Source organism: Erithacus rubecula (assembly GCF_903797595.1).
Source record: "Erithacus rubecula genome assembly, chromosome: 5".
NCBI classification, from domain to species: Eukaryota; Metazoa; Chordata; class Aves; order Passeriformes; family Muscicapidae; genus Erithacus; species Erithacus rubecula.
Genome location: NC_136687.1, coordinates 33,979,722 through 34,002,177, shown reverse-complemented (window position 1 = coordinate 34,002,177; position 22,456 = coordinate 33,979,722). Strand labels below are relative to the sequence as shown.

At 36.8% G+C, this 22,456-nt stretch overlaps 1 protein-coding gene across 1 annotated transcript in view; it reads left to right on the top strand.

Moving 5' to 3' along the window:
• CEP44 (centrosomal protein 44) overlaps window positions 1-22,456 on the top strand; it is a 494,127-nt gene that overhangs the window by 383,694 nt on the left and 87,977 nt on the right. The window lies entirely within an intron of this gene.

Genomic DNA, 22,456 nt, shown 5'->3' with positions numbered 1-22,456 from the left:
AAAGGAAAATTTTCCTTGGCTATTAATGATTATTACTTTATCTCCCTAAACTGCTCTCTATAAGTAAGAAGCTCTCCCTCTTACTCTTCTGAGCTTCCCTCCTTTTCTCCATTTTCTTTCTGCCATTTATTCCCCTTTTAGCTTTCTTATTAGGAAGACATTGCAGATGGAAAGAACCTAATTCATGTATTGAATATTAATATTATGAACTGGACTCTAGAGAAAATTTTTTCTTCATCGCAACTATTGAGCATGATTACATTTCTGCTATTTCAATTTTTTTTGACCACATAAGAACAAGATAACCAGATTTTTCATTTCTTATTGCTCTAAGCTAGATTGTTTGTATGTAACTTTTGGTTCTATTTAGCATAGAGGATAATGGTCCTAAATAACCACATGACCATGACAGCTAATGTAATAAAAAACAAAAACGTTTTTGATTTTGAAAAACAAAGAAAAGCAGATAAAATTCAGTCTGCATGTACTCAACATTCTCCAAAATGTTGCAGGTTGAAAAGAAGGCTGATCTTAATAAATGGTTCCAGCTCTGAAGCCTTGATGCAACACTGTAAATTCCTTTGAGATTATTAGACTGGCAGTTTAGCATCTATCATTCAAGACAGACTAGCATAATAATGATCACAAAAAAATGATCACACTTTACTGTTATAGCTCTTGGTTCATATATGGTCCATATTCCTGTTCTGCAGTTCCTATAGGTGAATTTGATGAATTAAATCTCACAGAATAACTACTTAATTCTCTTATACATGTTAAACAACATGATGGGTTTCATTTTTGTTGGGTGTTTTTAGTTTGTATTTCTGCCTCTGAGGTTGCATTCTTAGACTTCATGCATGAAACTGGAGAAACTACAAAAAACTTCCTAGGCTGTAAAGATGTAATGTAAAATAAGCTTATACACTCATTCTTTGTTTGGATTATTATGAGACATTTTGTCACGGCACAATAAATGCAAACCATTTTGGATGATTTCAGCCACCTGGACTAGAGCAAGACACCATGGCAGAAGGGATGTACCTAGGTGATCTTTAAGGTGTGCTCCACCCCAAGGCATTCTAATATTCTATGATTCACTTCCCTTTCCCTGGAGAAGTCTGGGTCCCTCTCTTTTTGGCCATGCCACATTTTCCCTCCATGGAGCTCACTGGCCAGCACAGACAGACACCTTTTTCTCTGGAGGTAGCACTTTTGTGTCATGGCCATGCAGGTGCCAGGAAGGTGCAGGATCCCAGAGGGATTTTCCTTCTGCATGAGTGGACCCTCGGGTCCTGTTCTTGTCACCTTTGCTGAATATCCACTCTGCAGGGAAGATTTATATTCTTTTGACATTGAAGAGTTAAACAAGAGGGGGAAAAAAGACTTTTATGCTGCCCTGTAAAAGTCATGTTTTGCTGGCAAACAGCAGCAAACTTGCTAGGCTTTCTTCATTAGAGCCTTGCCATTTAAGCCATCAGCGTCATTTTGTGAGGACATCAAACATGTGTACACCAGATGCTGGCAGCACAGAGCAGCTCTAAGGACCTGACTCAACTTAACAATAATCTGCGGACAGCGGGTGTGAACCTGAGCTGGGCCAACACCTCATCAGACTGCATGGCTAATTGATTTCAAAATTAGAGTAGGTATTTCTAAACAATAATCTTAAAAGGCAGCAATAAAATACATCAGAATCCTTTGAGCTAGCCAAGCTTTCATCCAAATGGCTTATTACAAAGAGCTGGCACACCTGAACTTTGGCATAGACAAATAAATCCCAAAACAGTAAATGGAAACCACATTTGGCACTGGAGGTTTGTCAAGAGAAGTTTGTAGTCATCAGGAAACAAGATTTTGGATTTTTTTTTTCCTTAGTGGCAGGAAGTCATTCACTGGATGTATTTTATTCCAGCTGCTGTGATTTATGCAATGAAAATACAGGTAGTGTTGAAGAGAATGCTATTTTTAATTTTTTTTTTTTTTAACATTTCACAATCTTCAGGATCCCAGAAGCTCTAAAGCACAGGAAGGGTTACAGTTATCCCAACAGTGATAACTTAATTGCATCTGTCGGCCTCCCTCTTTGAACTTTGAACTGCTGTTTTGTGGCATCATGATCCGAAAGGATTTAGATCTGACTTTTGTGTGGCTACAATAAATTATACCCAAGTATCTGAGCAATGCCTGGAATCTTATCTTCAAGGCAGGATGAGGCATCTCACTTAAGGAATGGTATAAATTTGGAATACAAATCTCTTTGGGTACTAGCATTTCAGATCAGGTAGAAAAGATTGCTTTTTCCTTTGCAATAAATTGAATCATAAGCAAATCAAGAATATATAAATAAAACTGTTGATTTCCTTAAATATTTTCTGGAAAAATGGCTCCTCGGAACTGCTTCAAAATGGGACTAAACCAATCTTTGCAGTCAGGGACTGATCTGTGCAGTACCTGAAATTCATTTTCATTCAACAGCTCTGTTTTTATATACAATCTTATACATTTGAATTTTATGACTAAAGATGTAGCAGTCTAGAGACCATTGCAGCTTTCATCGTTTATTGGCCTAGGTAAAATGCTACTCACTGCATGCTTGATAGTTTTGTGTTTAAATATTAGTGGTTAAGTTTTACCATTCTGACAGTCTCAGGTTGAGTGTGTGATAACTGAGAGTTCTCTGTGGTTTTGAGTCATTCTGTTCTGTACCATTAATATTAATGTTAGCATGGTCTCAAGCTTAGTTCAAAATATGAGTCTTGATGGTATGCATTACATTTTCATGAACATATTCTTAAGACAAGTATGATACAGAGTTATTATACATTACTATGCCAAGGGATATAAGCAATCTTTTCACTATGCATCTGACAGATGCAGCTTAGTTGATTCAAAATATCATCTTTTCTTTTGGTTTAAGTCTAATTTTCAGGCATGGCCTGATTCTCATCTCACTTACAATGTGGATTTCCAGATGTATCCCTGGATTTTCACAGGGTTATTAATAACAAAGAAATTGGTCTGTGATATGCCAACTTTCTGATTATCCAGGGCCCAATTCAGTTATACATGTTTAAAACAAGCCTAATTCTATTAGCTGCCAATCTGTAGTGCTGTGAGAGGATAATCAGACCTTGTAGATTCATCTTATCCTTATGAAAAATTTTGCTGTGCACATTATTTTCAATCTTGCCAATATGTAATTGTGTCTCCTGTGGGCCAGGCATGTAAGAACACCTTTTAGTCATGTACTATACTTTAGTCAAGATTAATTTTTGAAATGTTTTCAGTTGCACAGGTTTGGTGTATGTGGGGAAATTCCCATTTTTACCCATTAAATGACTTCAAAAGGTATTATTTTCCCTATTTCAGTCTAGTAAAGTGAGCTGAAAGAATATAATTTTTAAAATAAAATACATCCTTTATGGGCATCTTGGTCTTTTCACATCCATATACATATTGACTTAGCATCCAATTACTTAGCTATTAATGCTCATTTAATTGTTTGGTGATAAAATGAAGTATAAATTGGACTACATGTCTTACATGGAAATAAACACTAATGAGAGAGATTCAGATCCCTGTTACTTCTACTCAAACAACCTCAATTCAGCAAGGCTTGCTGAGGTGCAAATGAGGGCAGATTTACCTCTAAATTTTTGCATTGCTCATAATGACAGTTCCCTCTGCGTGCACAGCATAAAATCAAGGACTCATTTCTGTAAAGCTGAATAAGGGATTGACATCTGTAACTTAACTCCAGCACATGGCTCTTTGTGTTTTCCTCCTACTCCTACAAGCATTCATATGTAAAGCAAAAGAATACATCAAAGTGACACAAACAGCATAACAAGAGCCTGTCTGCAAAGTCCTGAGCCAGCTGGGACTCTGACATGGTTTAGATTAGAGTCCAGAGAGTGCTGAGGCTGGACCACCACAGGAGAAAGAGCTAGGGGACACTGCAAGTGTTCCCTTGCACAGTAATAGACAAACACCTGGGTCAAATTAATCTGGGCTTATCCACTGCGAAAATTCACAGGGTTTAATGGCTTTCCTTACCTGTGAAGGGGTGGTCTACTTACAGGACTTCTGTACAGAGTCTGATGCAGAGGGCCAGATTGCAGATTTTTGTGTGTTAAAGGTCAAAATTTATAGTAAGAGGCAAACAGGTGGGAGTTGCCACACAACAAACAGAAAAATACAGCAAATACATGAATTCATCAGTTTTCATTAATTTTTTAGTTTGTAAAGCAACTCGGGCGCTATTAAATCAAGTTCCAAGAGAAAACTATATTTATTGGTTATGAGGAAAAATAGTAAACTGCATTCCTGCTGTATGCTTCAGGATTATTTTATGCTAGAGAAAGATAATGCAACACGTGTGATGTTTGTATTTCTGTGGAATTGCTTTAAAGGCTTTTCCCCTGTTTATCTCTCAGGCTTCTCTGTGCAGACAGTTCATTGCAATAAATTTTTCTATTTTCTCAAAGTTTTCTCCCTCTCTATCTTCCCTTCATGTCAAAATATGGAGCAGCATTTTGCTGTACTTAAATCTTCTTCAACTAGATCTCAACAGAACCAATGGAGAGGGGATATGGACCCACTCATTTGCAAAAAGAAGCTTGGCTGTTTCACATGGTTTTAAAAATATGCTTCAAATATATCATTAGGCTCATTAGTTGTCATGCATTACAAGAGGTAGTCAGCAGATTTTCTAGCTCTAATGCTGCAGTTAAAATAGCTTTGGTTTATGGTTTGTTTGTTTGCTTTATCCATACATTACTCTTTGATAACAATGCTGCAAACACAACTGTGCTTGTCTTCTATATGGAGATGGATGAACTGGCTTTCTGCAAAACAAGGCCAGGAATTCAACAAGATAACATGAAGCAAATCAGAAAGAACTGGAATTTTTACAGGGCTTCATCTACACTGTAAGTATCTCCTAAGGTTTTTGTTCTATTAGCTGGAGCAGCTTCCTGGCTTGGTGCATACATTGCTGAAAGACCAGAGGGTATCCCTGGCTCAGCTGCCCCCCCCCAACAATATAAAATGTTTTTATGTGACCCACCACAACTAAAAGAAAGCTGTGTTTTCGTGTAGTGTTATTGCTTTATCTGTAGTGATAAAGCCACAGTCTCACTGCTGTAAGAAGCTAGTTGCCTTATTATTATAGGTAAAGCAAAAACCTTTCCAGAAAGTTTTAATGTCTGTGAAATTTGCATTCACTCTGCCATTTAGAAGACCTATTTCTCTGTGAGTAATTAAGACATAAGATTTGCTTCTTGTTTTTAGTTTTAAATAAGCCCATCAACCTATCATTAGAAAAAGTAAAGAAATGAGGCAAAGGGACAGAGCAGTTCTAAAAAACAGTAATAATCTCCACTGTCAATCTGGAGGATAGGCAGAAATGGTGTTATGCTTTGGAAGAGTAAAGATTTGTGGATTGCAAAATATTATAACTTAACAAACTCAAGCCTCAACTTGAATATTTAAATCTTTAATTGCATATAGAAGCACATAATGTCCATAATGATTTATGAGTTATATTTGTCCAGAAACTGACTCCTAAGGAGACCATTAAAGGACCATTATGCCATTGCTGGTTTATAGGAAATCTGGGAGGAAGGACAATTCCACAATTCCTAGTCAGGGGAGAAGAGAAAAACTAGAAAATCCCACAACCTGACAAGCACTGCAGACCAATATTGACTCCTTCCACCGTGGCAGTCTGTTGAGGTGATGTGATGGCCCTCTGGGAAGAGAATGGAACAGCCCTGCAGATGTACACCTAAAAACATCAGTATGTTGGTTTTTTGCTTGATTTCTAGGCCTTAAGCTTTACAAAGTTACAAATAAAAACCCCAGAGGAATAGGATGAACACATGACAACAGTTGTGGAGAAAATAATTTGTACTATTTGAAATGGCATTAAGAAATATGATATATGGGTACACCACATGAATAAAGCATTACATTGGCCTGGAGTTATTTATTTTTTTTTTTACCAGATGTTACTTTGCTAAATCATAAGGATACTTTCAGAATGCATAATACACAAGGCACAGACTGTTAAAGGCAATGATGATATAATATTAATCCTTCTGGTACTTCTCCAGTGTGTCTGTTTGGCTCTACTCCCCTTGAGTTCACTCTGATGGGAGTCTGAGAGACATTGAGGCAAGTGCAAGTTGCATCCCTGCCCATCAACTACCTGCAGCCTGACCTCTCAAAATGTCAGCAAACTGCTGGTCCAAAGGAAAGCATCTCACAGAAAGACAGTGCATTAACAAGTGTGCTAGTGACTTTTTACAGAAGGGCAAAATTGTAATTTAGATAACTACAAATTAATTGTTCGTGTTCTATCAAATATTTCTATTGCTACAGTAAAATGTCTGTGCTAATTTAAGACATGTAAAGATCCTGATGGCAGTGATGAAACAGGACAAAGAAAAGATATCATAGTTTGAAAGTGAACTGATGCAGAAAAACACAATAATAAGGACACCAAGTTATCTGATGTGCTGTATGAAGAAAATAACATCAAGAATAAACATGCTGATTAATTTGCCTAATTCTAAGCATATTATTTTAGGAATTGATCTAACTTTTCTGGTTACCACTTCATCTTTCTTGCTGTGGAGATCAATCTATGACATTTTGTTCCTTTTATAGCTTTATTTTCTCTTCTTTGTCCAGCATTATCAAACTATGACACAAATTCAGTTATGGTGTTGTGATGCCAAACCTGTGGTCCTGGCAAAGTGTATCATGCAGCATATCTAGGTAAGTGAATTAAAAAAGCATCTGAGCAGGTATCTGGTGTGTGTCACTGCCCATTCTTCCATAATAAACTATGTTCTTCTTCTCATTCATTTGTCAATCACAGTAACTAAAGATTATTATATGCTGTATGTACGTGACACCAGCAATTTGCAAAGTCTGTTGGAAAGAAAATCAGGTTAGAATGACAGAGTGAGAAATTAAGCAGAAGTCTGATGTAATTAGCTATAACAATCAGTGCTCTAATTTCTGATTTATTGTTTCCTGTTTTCCTGCTGCTTTCAGTCCATGTATACTGTATGTGTTTCATATAGGTCAAACAATTGTCTTATCAGTCCTGGCAAACCAAGAGGTCAGAGTTAACAATATTTATTTAAACATGCAGGATGCTTCCCACTGCAATTAGGAAATAACTATTACTAATAGATCTTTGGTGCTATTTCCTCATTTATAAGTCTTTATAAAGACATAAATGCAATAGGGAATTCAGATTCAGGAGTCTTCATAAATATTTCTTGCAGATAGATTTACGTGACTCATAGCATTTTGGTTTGTCAAACTGACCACACTGAATTCCACTAAATGACAATCTGAAAACAAAATATCAATATTAAATGTTTGCACATACATATATATCAATTCAATAACAATGGGCATGTGGCATTATGTACTAACCAGATCTTTAAAAAAGGCTATCCAAGCCTTGGTCTCTCTGAAATCAGTGAGAGCTTTGCTGCTGACTGTGATAGGATTACAACTTGGCCCTATAAATTTGTACTGCCTGCCTTTTTCACATTGTACAGAATTTGGATCTTTGGATGAGCAATCATTTTTCATAATCCAGGACTGAGCATAATTTACTCTTACACAGTTCTTGCAATTCCAGTGGGAATTCAAATGAATGCTTGTTTGATTTGAAATATGCATAGTAAATGGTGCATCTCACAAATTGCTATGTATATTGAACTCTTTATTTAACAGACACATTTTCATAAAAAGTGAGTCTAGGGGAGATGCTTAAAAGTCATGTAGTCTGGTCTCCAAAGTATTTCTTAAAATAAACTAGAACTAAAACATTCTTGACAGAAGCTGGCCTACTCTATTCTTTAAAACTTCCAGAAAGAGGGATCCCACAACCTCCTCATGTAATTTATTCTACTCTCTACTCCAGTGCTCTTTCAGAAATATAATAGCAGGAAAGTTCTAAACTAAATACACTTGCTGCTGCCGGTTGATCCAATTATTTTCCTTTCTATAGCAGACATGGGGAGTAATTGATTCTTTGTAGTAATTTTCTACATAATTGTCTTATTTCTTCTTAATATTTTTCCTATAAAATTATTAATTTTTAGCTCTTGTCACTTGAAATTCACATTTGCTTGATGTCTGATCATCTATTTTGATCATCTATTTTTTTCTGTGTTGAGCCTTATCCAATTTTGACAGAGCAATTGCAAAACATCTCTTGTGTTTATACTTCCCACTGTTTTACTTTCTTTATTGAAGTATTAAGACACCTGTGACTCATTTGATACACTATAACATCCAGATCCTTTTCTGTAGGGCTGCTATCTGGGCAAGACATTTCTCAGAGAGTATTTGTGAAGCTGATTGTTCCTACTTAAATATTTTATTTGCCTTGATTGAATTGCTTTCTATTTATTATAGCTTCTTTCTCCCATTTGTCTTCCTTATTTTGAATTCTAACCTTGTCCTCAAAAATGCTTGCACTCCTCCCAGCTTGCTATCATACAAGAATTTAATAAACTTACTGCGTGTTTTACTGCCCAGAGCATTAATGAAATGACTGCACAGTACCAGACTCCAGACAGATTTCTGTAGAACTCTTGCTGATACCACCTTTCAACATATTGTTTTCCACTGTCTTTTGCACCCTTGTTACAGAGGTGTAAGGAAAGAAGTTATTTTCCTGTTTGATTGTTTGGTTTATTTTTTTCAATGAGGTTAATATTTATGCAAAGCTCATTGACTTTTTAATAAATGAAGATGCAGTACATTATTTTTGGCTGTTACTTTTCACTGTTAATCTTTTCAATACTTAGAAATAGATGTTTTGTTAGTTTTTCAGCTGGGGTTGGGCTAGTTGACATGGCTCCTTGGCTCTACTTTTACCGACTTTTAGAAATAAGCAGTATATTTGTCTTTTTTTTTTTTTAATCTTTTTTTTTTTTTTGGTGCTCCAGGACCTTGACCTTCCAAAGTCTCTAATTTCTAATGATTTTAATGATTTCTAATGATTATAAGTTTGGTTCCCCTTTAGAGATCTTTGTGAAGTCCTATGTAACTCACTGAAGTTTAACCTTGTTGCTTTCAATGCTAACCATACAATTTGTAATTTCAGATAACTATTAGTTTTTTTCTGGACCATGAATCAAAGGAGTACTAAACATTTTGTCCATCCCGGCATTATCAAGCACTGTTAACGGTACTGTTACCTTTTCACCCTGTTGATAATTTATTGCTTAGAAAATTTATTTTTGAGGAGAGGATCCACCTGTTCAGAACCTCTGGGCAGCATCCATCTGTGAGGGCCAGTTCTGAAGCCATCTGTCCAAGGCCCAGGACAGTGCTGGAAAGGAGTCATGACTGCAGCATGTAAGAGCAGCCAATTGAGGATATGGGTAATATCAAGGAATTGGGTTCTATGATGTTCTATAAGATTCAGTGAGATCTCCTGCCTGTATAGTTGTGTGACACTACCAAAGAGTGCATGAGAATGGAGGGAAAAGGAGGGAAGAAGGTGAACAACATAAATGTGAAAAATATCTGCTATTTAGATCGCCAATATTATTTTCAGGAAATGTCACAAAATCCCTTCCCATTTCCCATCTTCCTGGAAGTTAAGAGAAGTGTGGAGTTTTTCTCAAGACACTTTTGCTTTCAGGATGGATGCCTGTCCCTGGAACATTTGTGTTTGGTAGATTGCATCATGTTAATGGGATTTCTACAGATGCCCTGAATGATGGGTTCTGGATGCCATCCCCATCCCTGGGCTCAGATGTGAGCACTGGCAATGGCCTGGACCTCAGACTATTGAGGACACCCAGACCAGCAAAGAGGGAACTGTTGTGCCTTCCAGTCTGTACAGTGAGGAGGCAAGGCTCCAAAGCACAAGAGGCTCTCACTTGAGATAGACATGTAACAGCAAACTAAAGGCTTTAGCTTCTTTTTTTGCCTATTCTAATGGACACTGTCTTCAAGCATTTTTGTTTACTTCTGAAGTTTCTATTTGTTTCTGATTTACTGTTACTACTTGGAATGATAATGATTTTGGAAACTTTACTTATTAGTATTACTTATTTTTCTTGCATATCAAAGCACTTTCCAAACAGGAAGAGCCTAATTCACTGCTATTCACACATCAAAGTTTGCATAGAAAGCAACAGCATAATTAGAACAGTTCTCAAATGTGTGTATGAAGGTTCTGCAGGAAAATATCACTGTGTAACTTTGCTGGCTATCATTCAAGAATACAGGAAAATATCTTAAATGTTCTTGGGACTACAAAATAAACCACTGCATGAGCCAATTTACTGCTGAAGAATATGTATTTCTTGAATTTACAAATTAACATCTTTGCCAAATGTTCAGCTAGCATCAAGCATTATAGTTTCTCACAAACCACTTTGTACCCCCTTACAGTAGATGAAGGTAGCTGTAGGATATCATAAAAACAAAATACACACTGATTAAAAGTTTGTGGCTAATAATCATTGCCCAGATTACTAATGCTAAATATTAGTAAATTTTTTACAATTTCAGGAAAATGTAAACCAAACAGCCTTATAGTCTGCAACCATCCTAGCATTTACATCCACCAGATTTCAGAGAACTAGTTTTTCTAATTTTTCCCCTTCAAAGTAATTAATCTTACTTATTTGCTTCCAGATACTGATGCTAATTTTCTTTGTCAGTTAATTTGAGGGTAGAAACTATAACTTGGGCTCAGTCTTGCTTGTTTGATAATTTAATACCAATATTATTTGGGTTATTAGTTTTCCTGGTAAATCAAGGAGCGGGTTGCCGGAATCCAGCTGTGACCTCAGGGCAGGAACTTTCTGCCGGCTGTCACCTTCTGACAGTTTGGGCTGTTAATTACCTCCAACAGTCACAGCACAAGCACCTCTGTGTCTGCCAGCTGGCAGCCTCTGCCTCACCCTGGCAGCCTGAGATTTAAAACCTGTAACAAAAAGCTGTTATGTAAACAGTTTATTGTATAATACACAATGGCAGCAGCAGACCCACATTGGGAATTAAGGGTACTCTGCCTTCACGAGAAGTTAGGGTTGGAAAGGATGCAAGATCCTGCTTGCCTCCTTCCACCAGCCAGCAGACAAAACATAAAAGCCCAAAGTGAAACAGCCTGAGCTGAGGCTTCTCAGGCTCTGCATACTGGGATCTAAGTGTCTGAATCGTTGTGGTACTGTTGAACTACACCAATTACTTTAACATGTGAGAATAAAAGACTTTAATTGCCTGGTGACACACCAGTCACCAGCCCAGAGAAACTGCAAAAATAATCTCTGAGGTTTCCTTCTCAGAAAGCAAATGCAGACTTCACAAGTGCATTTTCAGGTCCTCTCATCTAAGGACTCATTCCCTGAAGTGGCACAGATGTCCCCTGGGAGAGCAGCTTTAGCTGGTCTGTGTCTGGGAAAGAGCTCACGATTGCACTTCTGAGGCAGCAGTGTCACCATGCTGTACATAAATCCTGAGCTGCTCAGAAGTGTGAGAAGCAGGTTCCTTGTTCCAAATTCATGAAAGGATCTCTTTATAGTCATAATGGCTCAAAGGGTGCAGCTAAAGCAGCGCAGGAGCCAGACAATGGGACATCCCCAAAATGTGGCTTGCAATTCAGCTTCTGAAAGTTATTTCATGTCTTTACTTGTCAATCACTTAAGTTTAGGAAAGAACCACCCTAAGCAAGAGGAAGATACCCAAACCCATTTGTTAGCTTCAGCTGAGTGGTTATAGCCCCTACAGGGATGCAGAACAGGATTGCCATCCATCCCAGACCTTAGAGGATTCAAACCCCCGTCTCACTTCTCTGGAGAGCAGCATTATAATTTCCAGGTGAGCTTTGGCCACCACACATCTAGAATTGAAGAGCTGATGAAATCCAACAAGAGCAAGAAGGAGCCCAGCTATGGATCAGGATGAGGTGTTCTGGATCATACCCTTATTCTCTGTAATGTTCAAATATTTTATGTACTTGCTGCTTGGTGCAATAAGCACAATCTTTCTGTAACAGAAATTTGTAGAATTTTAAAGATCTGAGATAACCACAAAATCATGACTTATCTCTCAATTTCCAATTGTGTGCATATAAATTTGAGTTCAATAAATGTATGTAAGGAATATTCCCTACTATTAGGTTTTCATATCCAGTATAAGGTGTTCAGACATATGCTATCTCTCTATCATGCTTAGGTAAAGGCCATTAATGCTGATGGTAAGCAAAACCTTCTTGGGGCCTTTAAATGGTATTGTCAGAACAGAAGAAATAATTCTTTAAGGATCAAGTGGAGCAGTGAGCTTTGTTTTCAATATTTGAAATAAGAGAAAAAGAGACTTGTAGCAAAATTATTTCAGTGGAAATTTTTAGGTGATCATTATAGAGCATTCTTTTTTCTCTCTTACTAGGTTTTAATCAGAGACAAAAATAAATCAATCATATATTGATTTAAATATTATTTCTTGGAAATGAAATTTCACATCAGTAATGCACTTTCCATAGATGTCACAATGTTGTTTATTAAATTTAGTCTAAGAAACATTGCAGTTTATGACCTTTGAAATAACTCCTAGAGAGAAGAAGTAACTCTTAGAGAAAAAAGCTACTATAAACCAGCAATTTGTGCAGAAGTGAGTCTCATTATGTAGGTACAATTCTCAGCATTTTCAAGAATTTCACCTACCTCATCTTTTTTGGATAGATATGAATTCAGAATTTGCTTTTCAATGTATTTCAGATCAGGCATGGAAACACTCTACCTCCTCCATCCCTTGCAGACAAAGGGAAGTTGGAACATAAAGCTGTTTAGTAAAAGAAGAGAATAATTACCAGCTTATCAAAAATTAACCATAGCTGCCTGAGTACCACCCAACTGGTCTGCTGAGATCCAAATAAATCTAAGCCTCCCAGACCAGGGGTGCCCACATAATTTTCAGAAAGGAAACATGTAGGAATGGCTTTTATATGACTATGGAACATGCAATTTCATTCCTATACTTCCAATTTGTGTCTTCCTGACAGTTATTTCAAAGCTACAAGCTTAATGAGGTTTAATCTCACAATATCCATTTGGAGCAAATGCTGGAGGTAGGATGTACCAAATTGTGGTTTTGACTACAATGGAACTTCCCAGTATTTACACCAGTACAATGAGAAGCAAAGTTTGACCCAGCGACTTCACACAGGCATAACACCGGGAGGATTCCTAAAATGTGTATGTATTCTGAAATTTGAAACTTAATGTAAAAGAAAAAGTAATTTTCAACCAGTTTTTTGTATGATTTGCACATTTGAAATATTGTTTATAAATTCTCTTTACCTTGTTATAGAAGGATGCTTTGAAAACTGCGCTCAGAAGTGAAATCAATTGCCAATGTAAAGAAAGCCTGCCTTCAGCACTGGCAGAGCTAAAGAAACATCCATTTCTTCACATTCTCCTCCCTAAAGTAGTGGCAAACCTCTGAACTGTTCCCATTCCTACAGGCAATTCCCCTCTCATGGTTAACTGCTTCACTGCTGGCCTAGCAGTCACATCTGCCCTCTGTTGCCATATCCCATTGGTGCTCCCTTGAAGCTGGGGAATTGCCAGCAAGAGATACCTGGTATCTATCACCAGCAGTCAAGCTATCAGACTGACTGGAGCAAAGCCATTTTAAAGTTATATTACAAAAATTTTCTATAATTTTTCACAGATCTGAAGCACCCTGATTGTATTGCATTTTTTTTTTCATTTAAATAGACTTCTATTTTATTTAGCAGCAAGAAAAGAAAATATGAAAATGTGTCAGCATTACTCTTCTTGTTATATTGGAAAATATTATTTTAAATATTATTTAAAATAAAATTTTCTAGCAAGTCTGTTGTCTTCTATCCCTTTTATTTGTAATAATGATTTAAGTAAAATTTATTTTGCCTAAAGATTTTTGTATTCCCCTATCCTTTAAAAAATATATTTGTTTTAATTTCTGCTAAAATGTTTGCATGAGAAAACCTTTACTGTCACTTAGGCTGTTTAATTGGAAAAATTCGGACTATTTTATTTTATTTTTTTTTTCTTGAAATGACCAGATATCATGATCTATTTCATAGATGCAGAGCTGAGTTTTTAAGTTGTTGTGATATTTGAACGCTTTCAATTGTTCAAAATGTCAAATTTCCCACTTTCATACACCTAATATATTTTTCTTTGTGGACTGCTTTTCTTACTGATGGCACACACCCCTCCTCATCTCTTTTTTTTTTTGGTCAGGTGTACCTTTGAAGAGACATTTGCTATATTCCTGTCTCTACTGCATATAGCTAATTTTCTGCCTGTGAGTGATCCTGCCTAACTCAGCTGCTTTGCCCTGCTAATGATGCAGAGCTGTGAGTGCAGGAATCTCATGTGTTCTTGGGCACCCAGTGTCCAAGGCTCGACACAATCTGTTGAGTGCCAGCCCTGCAGTGTATGAGCCCAGGGGTCTGATGATCCTGCCTGACAAAGACATAAAATTCTATGCTTGAGTTTGGAGGAGATGTGGCCTGCAGGAGGGGGGTACTTTATATTTCCTTTTTTTTTTTTTTTTTTTTTTTTTTTTTTTTTAATGTGATTTCCAGTACCATAGAGCAGAGGGAAATGAAGGAGGGAGAAGTTCAGGAGGAAGAGGCATTGCTCAGGCTTTCTTTGATCTGCTCCAGTTGAAACTTTTCTGACCCAGGCAGACAGATCAAAGAAAGAAGCCGGAGTACAGAGCACTGGAGACATTTCATGACTGTAGAAAATACAGCCCCAAAAGTGTTTCTCTTTTAGTTTGAAAATATGCTTGACTTACATATAAACTGTTGTGGCACTTATTACTAAAACCAGATGATCACAAACTATTGATTATTTTATATACCTCTGTCAGGAAGGCATTAGCTATATAGTGCCTCAGATAAAAAACCTGTGACTGGTACATGAAGATTGCAATAAAACTAACAGAAACGAATGATAACAAATTGCACATCTATTTTATTTCTCAATATGTCTTCGCTTGAAGAGATTCCAATTTCAAATGTTTAGTAATCCAGCGATTGACAGAAGACTTTCTTTGAACGTTAGAAAACCTTAGCTCTCAATAACTCAGTGAGAGGCAGCAAACAGCTGTATTACCATCTTCTTCAATCTGGGGTACTGAGCCTTTACAGAGTGGAGAGGTATCAGGACATACCTTCAGCACCAGCCCCAGAAACAGCCCCTTTTGCTGAAAAGTCATAGTAGCCTTGATTATGTGGTTTTCTGGCTTTTTTTTCGCTGCTGGAGCTGAGTGGCAGCAGCAGAGAGGCCGATGCAGGTTCATTCTCTGAGACAGAGAGAAGGGTGCCATCTACTGAGGCACTCACATCCCCTCCTGCATCCCACAGGCTTGTCACAGAAACCTCTCAGCCGGGTGCCAAACTGGAAAGCTCCTAAGACCAAAGTAAATCCATGAATTTGATGAAACTCATTTAAAAGACGTTTCAGGAAGAGCCACATTTTTTCAAATTGCTGTTATTCCATTTGCTGTCTCCTAAGTGAGAGCAAGCAGCTTTATGATGAACAGAAACGTGATGTGAAAGATCATTTTGGAACATGTGTTTTAAAATAACAATATTCATCATGAAAACAGTCTATTTACACTGTTAGAGGATGGGATGAATTGAATAGCTATTGTGTAGACATTTTAGTTGTTAACTCTGAATTTAAACTGAGTAATTTTATGGAATCAGAGTTTCTATTAAGCCTTTGTTAAAATCTACTTCATGCCAATAGTTTTACGGCTATTATCATTTTATGGCATGCATTCAAAACCATTATCTGAAAATAGATTACAGAATTATTTCTGTAAATACTTTTATCTGATGCTACAGAATCCATCACTGTAGCAATGGTCACAAATAAACAGCATATTCTTCTCCTGCAGGATCATCTTTGAAAATCGTCTCCTAGTACTTCAGTCAGTATGTTTGTTTCAAAAGCCAGATCTGTATTTTGCAGAACAGACTAGTTTCATTATCTGTTGGTATCTGTCTTGTTTAATGAGAAAAGGGCACTAAAGACACGGGAGAGACAGAGCAAATACCTTCATATGGGACTGTGAGTAAATCACCGTCTGTGTGTAAGCCCAACACATGCTTTCTGTTCATAATCCACAGGGGAGTGTACTAATCATGCATTTTTACTGCAGCTCTATGTATCCAAACATTTGACCAGGTAAAATTATTGGAGATGTCAGGGAAAAAGATATATTTGCTGTTCTTACTTTCACCTCATCTTAGAACGTAAACCCCTGTAAATAAAAGCTAATCTTGGCAAATCATGTAGAAAAAGTCAAAATCAAGTTGTCAAAGCAATAAACAGTCCAATACGGCTGACAGGTCTCTTTGTTACAAAATAATACACACGTCAGCTGTAAAAAAGATAGGCTGAGACCTGAATGTACTGGTTTTGAAACAAGCATGAAACATTCTTGTTCTTGGAAACCTACACAACTGAGCCATGATAAAGTAAAAAAGATTTTTATTTTTCCCCCTAAACATTTTTCATCAGCCTACCTTGATCTAAGAATTTAATGTAGTCTGATGGCAAAAGCAGGAAGGAGCACTGGCAATTATAAGTATGGCTTTGAGGGATTTTTAAAATTTTATCAGTGAATGACAATTGAGATTTAAAATGCTTCATGCTGGTGTTGTTTGTGCCTTTTTCATTCTTGCCACCAGATTATGAAATAAATGTAGATTTTTAAGTGCAGATGTAAATGCTGTGAGTGTTTGATATCAAGAAAAATTTATGGTATATCAAATTGTTCTCCTATGTTTTTGGATAGATTTTACAATGAACAGGTGAATTTAACAAGAGCTGTGAACTATTTCTGAAATGTGTTTATAAACAACAGTCAAATTTATGCATTCAGGAAGATACTGAGAAGTCTCAGTAACACTGTCACCACACCTACAGTCTTGCTTCTCCCACTTACTACTCACTGACAAGATTCTGTTTTCAAGATAGATAAATCTCTAACCAGGTATATGAGTAATATTTATTTAAGCTTCCCAATAAAACAGAGCGCTGCATCTGTTTTCTAAAGGTCACACACTCACAAAAGTATTTTTCTTTTTAAATTTCTTATCTTCCTAGAGTATTGTCACTTCTTTAATACAGCTGAACAAGATTCAAAATATTTAAAGCCAAGTTAATGCTTCTGACAGATTCTGTGATTTAATTTAGAAGCAGTATAGCTTAAGTGTTTCTTGGTGTTTGATATCATTACCTTTGATTTTGCGATGGGTGATTGAATACTATATTTGGAAAAAGCACTGAAGCAGCTGAGCATACCTGTTAAAAATGTAGGTGGATGCTTTTTATTTTTCGTGCTTACCATTCTATTATTGTAATTTACAGAGTTTCTGAGCTCATAGAAGTGCTGTTGTAACAGTCACTGGAGAGATACACAATAAAAGGCAGTACCAACCCAATGCACCTTGTAATGACCTATTGCCTTTCTTTTTTTATTTTTTAATGCTCTATTCATCAAAACGGTGAAGAATCATCACAGATTTAACTGAGTCTACCTAGGTTACTTAAAAAATGCCAAGATGCAGCAGTCTGACCACTACCAACTGATATTTTTAATAGGTTTCTATAAATCTGTTGATAAGCGGAAAATAATCAAGAAAATATTACCTTTAAATTTCCTAGATAAATGTGAGAAATATGCATGTGAACTTTGAAACATATGCATGGAGTGCTATGAACCATGAACTCCAGTATTTTAACTCTAGTTTTTATGTTCAGTCATTGTTTGGCTTGAACACAGAGTTGAGGTACTCCATACTTTAGCTTTTGTTTATTTAAGAAAAGGGAGAGATGGCAAGAGTATACTTATCCACCTCCCCTTTTAAGGGATGATCAGTTAATGCTGCTATAACACTTTAAAGATAGGTTTCCAGAACTTAAATATGATTAGACATTCATACAGATAATAAAACATTCATACTTACCTAGGATAAGATAGAAGGGATTTAAAATATTCAAGCTTCCTGGCATAACTAACTGCTTGAGATTAAAAGGGGAACTTTTTTCCTATTACTTTTGGTGGTTGTGGGGTAGTTTGCAAGTTACTTTGAAGTATTGCACTGTGTTGGCTGAACAAGATACTAGTTTAAACAAACTGCTGGCCTCAGCAAGGATGGCAGGTCTTACTCTTGAGTTTCTAGATCCTGGTGGAGATGAGCCCTTCAGCTTCTGCATATATCTTACACAACACATCTGTCCATGGCTACCTCACATGGCTAAGGCAAGCCCCACCCTGCCAAGACCCTCAGGTATTTCAGGTTTTTGTATTTTTTGATGAAGTTTAAAACCTTGTGGTTCTGATTTGGTTCAGTGGATATAATTCCAAAAAGAGAATCCTTACTAGCTAGAAACTCTCAAAGCAAGCCAAGTTTGTTTTGACAGAATTAGAAAGTAATTAAATAACCAGTTCTGGTGACAGACTCTAGGTGGGATCATCCCCACTGACAGATCAAGAACACACCTGAATATCTGGTATAGCTCAACTCTTCTCTAACCATTGCTTTTAGTAAGCCCAAAATATATGGGCTTACTAAGAAATAAGGACATTCCTCCTTGAGAAAATGCAATTTACAGCACTATATATTTTTAAATTTTGGTTTGGTTTTTTTTTCAGTTTTGCATATTTTTGGCAGTAGTTTCCATTTTTAAATACACAAAACTACATGCAATGCGTGTGTGGTATTGTGTACATGTGTTTGGGCAATAACTAGCTTAAATTTACACATGATTAATATTTTTAAACTCGCTTATCAGGCAGCATGTCACATTTAATTTTTATTCAGTTCACAGTTTCTGTTTTACTGCCTAGTTATATTCTCCAAATTCACTGGATATTTCTCTCTCCACCCTTTTCTTCGCTTTTGTTGTATACTTTTTATGTATAAATACACACATACATATACAGACAGGAAAATAATTGCTGTGGGGAAATCTTGAAACCCCTTTTCCTTCCTAAACAGCAACAAGGGATTTACATTTATAAATAGGGAGCCAGGGGCCAGCAGGCGGAACGCTAACACACAACATCAGTGAAGTTACACAGATAAATTTTTCAGTTCTTTTATCTAGTAAACATCCTAATGATCAACATCAAAGGCTGAAGCAAGAAGCCTTTCTCTTTTGTGTCAGATTGAGAAAGAGTGAGCTCTTTTACATCTCATTTGGGAGATATGAGGAGCCTTTGAATGGATCATTGCTTTTTATGGGTAGTAATGAGGTGAGAAGTATTCTAGTGTGTGGCACAGGCCTTCATTAAAAGCGTGAAACAGAATGGCTTATGGTTAAAAGGAGTAATTTGTTCTAACATAGTTGCTAAATTGTGCTGTAACCATGCCAGGTCACTGGACTGCATTTTCCATAGGATTTCCGAATGCATTTGTGTGTAATTATTCTGCCCATACAGAACTGAGGGATTTTTCCAATGATTTGTGCTAACTAGCTGACAACCCTCACTCCTTTATTGGAAACTTCTCTGAATATTATATTTTAAGAGGTGAGGAGCCCAGATTCTTTTGCTCAAGCCTGTATTTCCTCAAAAAAATTAAGAACCACCACAACAACATAAAAAAAGTGTAACTGATCCAAAGGACAAACAGCCAGGGAGCCATCCCCACACAGTCTTCACCTTCAGCTGGACAGGATTTTACCAGAGAGGTACATGCAAACCGAAGGCAGCCAAGCTGCTGTGTACTGCTGCTCCCTAAGCAGCACATTTGAGCAGCCTGGCTCCCCAAAGAGCTGCTTAGCCACTTCTCACATCACAGTGGACAAGTGGAGATGGTCTTCACTTTGGGAAGTCAGCCACCTGTATGGAGCTGCTGCTGAGAAGCAGGCTAGCAATTATACAGGAGCACAGATACCACAATGTGCAAATGCCTTTTCAAATTCTCGTTCCTCTCATGCTTGAAAAGACAGGAAACTTCTACCTGGAGCACAAATTTCTGCCCAGGTAATTTTTTTCAGAGGACAGAAAGGTGTAACACCTGGGAACTACACTCCTGTACTGGGAAGGACTGTAATGCATTACACTGGCAAAGGACAGCAGGAGTCCTTTTTCCTGCAAAACCACTGGTAGCATCCAGAGCTGACCTTAGGCATTAAAACACATAATCTGCTGAGGATGGTGCATCCAGCTGGCAGCAGGATATGGAGAGAACGGAGACTGCAGCCTTCCCCTCTCAAGTCACCACATCCCATCATTTCCCTGCTCTCTCTGTCGTTCCAGCACCAAGAAATCAGCTTTAATCCTTGTCATGCAAAAAATGACAGTCCTGATTTTTGATGTACCAGAGGACATTTCTACTAAGCACCTTTAGAAGGAAGTGAAAAGGTATTAAAATAAAAAACACAGAAATTATCCGGTTCAGTTTGTGTCTTTTATAACAAAGAAAGAAACAAAATTCAATGTAATTTTTCTCTTTTTATTTTTTTTCTGTCCCATTTTAGGACAAATATCAGTATCTAGAAATAATAAAAATACTACAAAAACATTTTTCAATACCTCAAGCCAAGCTTTTGTTTTGAATGCACATTGAAGGAAATTTATGAGATTTCAACTTTTTTGCTCTGGGTCAGACAAGGAAAGTGTTTGAAATCTCAAAACAATCTCCCTCCTAGCTTTGAAGGAAGGGGAAGGGACAGGACTGTGCCTGTGTGTGCGTGTGCATCTGTGCTTGGCAGCAATTAAAATATGAGAGCAGTGCTTACAGCCATATGCTTCCTCAGAAACTGATAAAAATTGCATGTGCATATAACTGATGGAGAATTTGCCCCGTAATGTTAAGACAGCTGAGTACAGTTGTTTCTTAAATCATCTTAGCATTTCTTTCTATACAAGTCAAGAAATGCTAGTCCACTTTAACCTATTCATATGAATGAAAAAAAATAGAGTTTTGTGAAGAATACATGAAATCAAGTCCCATAACAATTTGTCTTCTGAGCATCAGACACTTAGAAACCCGAGAAAGAGATGAATTATTTTCTCTACATATTTTCTAGCTGTATTGTGAAACACAGAAGGCGTCAATGTTTAATGTTCATCAGTAAGTGCTGGGGTCATTCCTCATAATCCCATTCACAACATTTTGTTTAAAAATGTTAGTGACAATGATTTAAACTGCTTATTTAAATGATGTGAAAAAGCTAGAATAAAGCAGAGAAGTACAGTCTGCTTTAGTTAAACAGCCACTCCTATGAAAGTGATGTATATATATGATTGTGTGCATGTATATATGCAAGTATAGTGTATATATATATATTATTATATATGTATATATTTTGTTATATAATGTATATACTTACACAGTTTGAACAAACAACAAAATTCAGACTTAGATTTTCCTATATGTTACATTGTTTTTCCTAGCTTTTTCAGGCACAGAGATTAAGTGTCAAAAAAATGATTGGATAGAATGTCAATAGACATCTGGAAATTTTAAGAGTTCAGGCAATGACTACATTTCTCCTAGACTGCAAGTGAGGAAACTCATCTGGTTTCTTACAATAGTGAGGTGAGCTCAGGTTGTTGTGAAGGTTTTTAAAGGATGCCTCAGACAAATGTCAGCTACTTGTTTATTGGGAAGGTATGGGTGGGGTGTCCTGACACTGAAAGATCTTTATACCAAATTGATCAGACTATATCCACACATGCTAAAGTCAGGGTATCAATAGAAATTGTCAATTGTTTTGTGTTGTGAATCACATTTTGACATATGTCACTGATGGCTTCAAATCTCTGTTTTGTACTGACATCTTGGAATTTAAGTGTGCAAAGCCAGCATCAGCCACCTTGCTACTTTGCTGCCACAGAGTTTGTGCTGCAACTACAAATTAAATGCACTTAAAACCAAACTGACTTGAGTATAATGTTACTTGGCTGCCAGTGTTGTTTGATCTTTCTCTTACCCAGCTCCATCTCCAGACTGGCTTTGTCACCACTTGTTCAAAGGAGTTTATTCTGTGAATAATTGCTGAATTGATAACTACCTAAAAGGAGAAGAAAATAAAGATGGACAAAATGAAATAACTTGAGAATATTTGGGAAAAAGGAAAATTAAAAACTCCATCAATACAATTACCAGAAGGTAGAATCCTAACTATGGTTTGAAGCCCTGGACTCAGGTTTACTCATGATTTTTTTTTTTTTTTTGATACACACAAAGAAAGGTTTTTAAGTTTGTGAAGGTCTGATAGATTCTGATAACAGGACTGTAAATGCTGCTATTAATGACTTCTTTATTAGCAATTATTTAAAAAGTAGGATTAAAAGCAATGTAAAATAACAAGTCTTGTCCTGTACCTCAATTCTCTTTACAGCATGTAAATCAGCAGTTTTCTATGTGTGA